We start from the raw sequence: 6,000 nt of genomic DNA, 5'->3' as shown, positions 1-6,000 counted from the left end.
CCGCAACTCGAGAAAAACCACGTGGTTCCCACCGCTTGGCAAGATGAGGCCCTTGCCCGCGACGGCGTCTCAAGGGAAGTCCCCTGTTCCGCCCTGAAGGGCGAGACGGTCCCTGACAGCCTTCCTGCGACCCCCAAAAGTCCCCCGACACGCCGGGTTCCCCCGAGGGGAACACCGAGGGTCCCGGCACCGCTTCCTCTGAGCCCCTTCTCCCCTCCTGATCGCGACAGGAGAGGCGATTCCCCTGCGTGGTCTGGAAGGGGTTCCCGGCCTTCCCGGCGCACCTCAGGATGAGGCCGGTCTCACGAGGAAATTCGAGACGAGCCACGTGGGTGGGGCCACAGGCCGAACGCCCCCGATTCCCCGGTCCGCTCTTGAGAAGGACCCGAGGCCCGGGCCCCTCTTCGAAGGCAACCCTGTGGGTGAAGGCACAACACGAAGGGGCACTGCCACCCCCGTGCATCGTCCGCAAAGACCCGCGGGTTCCACACACAGCTCGACGAGGGGCCTGAGACCCCCCGAGCAACTCGAGAGGCCAGCGGGGTTCCCTTCCTCAGACAAGACGAGGCCTGACTCTCCTGTCCCAACTCTGCAGGGACCCTGCGGTCGGAGTCCGAAACGCAGAGGAAGCCTGAGGTGCCTGCCTCCCCTCGAGGTGAGGCCCTCTTCCGTTGCGCCAGACCCAGCGGAGTCCCGAGGGGCCCCGCCACCTCCACAGGATCCCTCGCCTCTCAGAGGCACCCTGGGAAGTTCCCTAAGGTCCCCGGCAGAAGGCGAGGGACACGAGGGTTTCCCGCCGCCCCCCGACAAAGACCTCGAGAGTCCTTCTTCAACGCGTCTCGAGGCCCTAGTCCCCTCCCGTGACTCGAGAGCCAGGACGCGCTCCCCCTCGCCACGCGCATGGAGACCTGACTTCCCTGGCGCCGCACGAGAGGCTCCCTGAGATCCTCGTCGTGCCTCGGGAGAAAACCCCCACGGGCGCCGCAGCTCGAGGAAACCCCTGAGACGCCCCCGTCCTCGCGAGCTGAGGGCCTTCTTTTCCTGCATGGCCTGGAGAGCAATCCCGGGTCCTCTCTCCAAACGGAAGAGGAGGCTGGACTCCCTTGAGGCCGCTCAGGGGGCTCCAAGGGACCCGCGTCGCGACTCGAGAGGAGAGCGGAGTCCTTGGCTTCCCCTCGAGACGAGGCCTGACTCCCCGGGGGAGCCTGGAATGCAACCCCGAGATCCCTGCCTTCCCTGGAGAGGAAAATTAGGTCCCGGACACACGCTTAGGTGAGGTCTCTTCGGCCCTGCAGTGACTCGAGCGCCACCCCCAGCTTTCCCTCGCAACCCGAGGGGAAGATTGGGCTTCCCAGGGCCAACCCAAGGGGAAGGCTGAGATCCCCGTCGTAACTCGAGAATGCCGCCGCAACTCGAGAAAAACCACGTGGTTCCCACCGCTTGGCAAGATGAGGCCCTTGCCCGCGACGGCGTCTCAAGGGAAGTCCCCTGTTCCGCCCTGAAGGGCGAGACGGTCCCTGACAGCCTTCCTGCGACCCCCAAAAGTCCCCCGACACGCCGGGTTCCCCCGAGGGGAACACCGAGGGTCCCGGCACCGCTTCCTCTGAGCCCCTTCTCCCCTCCTGATCGCGACAGGAGAGGCGATTCCCCTGCGTGGTCTGGAAGGGGTTCCCGGCCTTCCCGGCGCACCTCAGGATGAGGCCGGTCTCACGAGGAAATTCGAGACGAGCCACGTGGGTGGGGCCACAGGCCGAACGCCCCCGATTCCCCGGTCCGCTCTTGAGAAGGACCCGAGGCCCGGACCCCTCTTCGAAGGCAACCCTGTGGGGGAAGGCACAACACGAAGGGGCACTGCCACCCCCGTGCATCGTCCGCAAAGACCCGCGGGTTCCACACACAGCTCGACGAGGGGCCTGAGACCCCCCGAGCAACTCGAGAGGCCAGCGGGGTTCCCTTCCTCAGACAAGACGAGGCCTGACTCTCCTGTCCCAACTCTGCAGGGACCCTGCGGTCGGAGTCCGAAACGCAGAGGAAGCCTGAGGTGCCTGCCTCCCCTCGAGGTGAGGCCCTCTTCCGTTGCGCCAGACCCAGCGGAGTCCCGAGGGGCCCCGCCACCTCCACAGGATCCCTCGCCTCTCAGAGGCACCCTGGGAAGTTCCCTAAGGTCCCCGGCAGAAGGCGAGGGACACGAGGGTTTCCCGCCGCCCCCCGACAAAGACCTCGAGAGTCCTTCTTCAACGCGTCTCGAGGCCCTAGTCCCCTCCCGTGACTCGAGAGCCAGGACGCGCTCCCCCTCGCCACGCTCATGGAGACCTGACTTCCCTGGCGCCGCACGAGAGGCTCCCTGAGATCCTCGTCGTGCCTCGGGAGAAAACCCCCACGGGCGCCGCAGCTCGAGGAAACCCCTGAGACGCCCCCGTCCTCGCGAGCTGAGGGCCTTCTTTTCCTGCATGGCCTGGAGAGCAATCCCGGGTCCTCTCTCCAAACGGAAGAGGAGGCTGGACTCCCTTGAGGCCGCTCAGGGGGCTCCAAGAGACCCGCGTCGCGACTCGAGAGGAGAGCGGAGTCCTTGGCTTCCCCTCGAGACGAGGCCTGACTCCCCGGGGGAGCCTGGAATGCAACCCCGAGATCCCTGCCTTCCCTGGAGAGGAAAATTAGGTCCCGGACACACGCTTAGGTGAGGTCTCTTCGGCCCTGCAGTGACTCGAGCGCCACCCCCAGCTTTCCCTCGCAACCCGAGGGGAAGATTGGGCTTCCCAGGGCCAACCCAAGGGGAAGGCTGAGATCCCCGTCGTAACTCGAGAATGCCGCCGCAACTCGAGAAAAACCACGTGGTTCCCACCGCTTGGCAAGATGAGGCCCTTGCCCGCGACGGCGTCTCAAGGGAAGTCCCCTGTTCCGCCCTGAAGGGCGAGACGGTCCCTGACAGCCTTCCTGCGACCCCCAAAACTCCCCCGACACGCCGGGTTCCCCCGAGGGGAACACCGAGGGTCCCGGCACCGCTTCCTCTGAGCCCCTTCTCCCCTCCTGATCGCGACAGGAGAGGCGATTCCCCTGCGTGGTCTGGAAGGGGTTCCCGGCCTTCCCGGCGCACCTCAGGATGAGGCCGGTCTCACGAGGAAATTCGAGACGAGCCACGTGGGTGGGGCCACAGGCCGAACGCCCCCGATTCCCCGGTCCGCTCTTGAGAAGGACCCGAGGCCCGGACCCCTCTTCGAAGGCAACCCTGTGGGTGAAGGCACAACACGAAGGGGCACTGCCACCCCCGTGCATCGTCCGCAAAGACCCGCGGGTTCCACACACAGCTCGACGAGGGGCCTGAGACCCCCCGAGCAACTCGAGAGGCCAGCGGGGTTCCCTTCCTCAGACAAGACGAGGCCTGACTCTCCTGTCCCAACTCTGCAGGGACCCTGCGGTCGGAGTCCGAAACGCAGAGGAAGCCTGAGGTGCCTGCCTCCCCTCGAGGTGAGGCCCTCTTCCGTTGCGCCAGACCCAGCGGAGTCCCGAGGGGCCCCGCCACCTCCACAGGATCCCTCGCCTCTCAGAGGCACCCTGGGAAGTTCCCTAAGGTCCCCGGCAGAAGGCGAGGGACACGAGGGTTTCCCGCCGCCCCCCGACAAAGACCTCGAGAGTCCTTCTTCAACGCGTCTCGAGGCCCTAGTCCCCTCCCGTGACTCGAGAGCCAGGACGCGCTCCCCCTCGCCACGCGCATGGAGACCTGACTTCCCTGGCGCCGCACGAGAGGCTCCCTGAGATCCTCGTCGTGCCTCGGGAGAAAACCCCCACGGGCGCCGCAGCTCGAGGAAACCCCTGAGACGCCCCCGTCCTCGCGAGCTGAGGGCCTTCTTTTCCTGCATGGCCTGGAGAGCAATCCCGGGTCCTCTCTCCAAACGGAAGAGGAGGCTGGACTCCCTTGAGGCCGCTCAGGGGGCTCCAAGGGACCCGCGTCGCGACTCGAGAGGAGAGCGGAGTCCTTGGCTTCCCCTCGAGACGAGGCCTGACTCCCCGGGGGAGCCTGGAATGCAACCCCGAGATCCCTGCCTTCCCTGGAGAGGAAAATTAGGTCCCGGACACACGCTTAGGTGAGGTCTCTTCGGCCCTGCAGTGACTCGAGCGCCACCCCCAGCTTTCCCTCGCAACCCGAGGGGAAGATTGGGCTTCCCAGGGCCAACCCAAGGGGAAGGCTGAGATCCCCGTCGTAACTCGAGAATGCCGCCGCAACTCGAGAAAAACCACGTGGTTCCCACCGCTTGGCAAGATGAGGCCCTTGCCCGCGACGGCGTCTCAAGGGAAGTCCCCTGTTCCGCCCTGAAGGGCGAGACGGTCCCTGACAGCCTTCCTGCGACCCCCAAAAGTCCCCCGACACGCCGGGTTCCCCCGAGGGGAACACCGAGGGTCCCGGCACCGCTTCCTCTGAGCCCCTTCTCCCCTCCTGATCGCGACAGGAGAGGCGATTCCCCTGCGTGGTCTGGAAGGGGTTCCCGGCCTTCCCGGCGCACCTCAGGATGAGGCCGGTCTCACGAGGAAATTCGAGACGAGCCACGTGGGTGGGGCCACAGGCCGAACGCCCCCGATTCCCCGGTCCGCTCTTGAGAAGGACCCGAGGCCCGGACCCCTCTTCGAAGGCAACCCTGTGGGGGAAGGCACAACACGAAGGGGCACTGCCACCCCCGTGCATCGTCCGCAAAGACCCGCGGGTTCCACACACAGCTCGACGAGGGGCCTGAGACCCCCCGAGCAACTCGAGAGGCCAGCGGGGTTCCCTTCCTCAGACAAGACGAGGCCTGACTCTCCTGTCCCAACTCTGCAGGGACCCTGCGGTCGGAGTCCGAAACGCAGAGGAAGCCTGAGGTGCCTGCCTCCCCTCGAGGTGAGGCCCTCTTCCGTTGCGCCAGACCCAGCGGAGTCCCGAGGGGCCCCGCCACCTCCACAGGATCCCTCGCCTCTCAGAGGCACCCTGGGAAGTTCCCTAAGGTCCCCGGCAGAAGGCGAGGGACACGAGGGTTTCCCGCCGCCCCCCGACAAAGACCTCGAGAGTCCTTCTTCAACGCGTCTCGAGGCCCTAGTCCCCTCCCGTGACTCGAGAGCCAGGACGCGCTCCCCCTCGCCACGCGCATGGAGACCTGACTTCCCTGGCGCCGCACGAGAGGCTCCCTGAGATCCTCGTCGTGCCTCGGGAGAAAACCCCCACGGGCGCCGCAGCTCGAGGAAACCCCTGAGACGCCCCCGTCCTCGCGAGCTGAGGGCCTTCTTTTCCTGCATGGCCTGGAGAGCAATCCCGGGTCCTCTCTCCAAACGGAAGAGGAGGCTGGACTCCCTTGAGGCCGCTCAGGGGGCTCCAAGAGACCCGCGTCGCGACTCGAGAGGAGAGCGGAGTCCTTGGCTTCCCCTCGAGACGAGGCCTGACTCCCCGGGGGAGCCTGGAATGCAACCCCGAGATCCCTGCCTTCCCTGGAGAGGAAAATTAGGTCCCGGACACACGCTTAGGTGAGGTCTCTTCGGCCCTGCAGTGACTCGCGCGCCACCCCCAGCTTTCCCTCGCAACCCGAGGGGAAGATTGGGCTTCCCAGGGCCAACCCAAGGGGAAGGCTGAGATCCCCGTCGTAACTCGAGAATGCCGCCGCAACTCGAGAAAAACCACGTGGTTCCCACCGCTTGGCAAGATGAGGCCCTTGCCCGCGACGGCGTCTCAAGGGAAGTCCCCTGTTCCGCCCTGAAGGGCGAGACGGTCCCTGACAGCCTTCCTGCGACCCCCAAAAGTCCCCCGACACGCCGGGTTCCCCCGAGGGGAACACCGAGGGTCCCGGCACCGCTTCCTCTGAGCCCCTTCTCCCCTCCTGATCGCGACAGGAGAGGCGATTCCCCTGCGTGGTCTGGAAGGGGTTCCCGGCCTTCCCGGCGCACCTCAGGATGAGGCCGGTCTCACGAGGAAATTCGAGACGAGCCACGTGGGTGGGGCCACAGGCCGAACGCCCCCGATTCCCCGGTCCGCTCTTGAGA

This window comes from Bubalus kerabau, unplaced genomic scaffold (assembly GCF_029407905.1).
Source record: "Bubalus kerabau isolate K-KA32 ecotype Philippines breed swamp buffalo unplaced genomic scaffold, PCC_UOA_SB_1v2 scaffold_53, whole genome shotgun sequence".
Classification (NCBI taxonomy): domain Eukaryota; kingdom Metazoa; phylum Chordata; class Mammalia; order Artiodactyla; family Bovidae; genus Bubalus; species Bubalus kerabau.
This window is presented reverse-complemented; position numbering follows the sequence as displayed.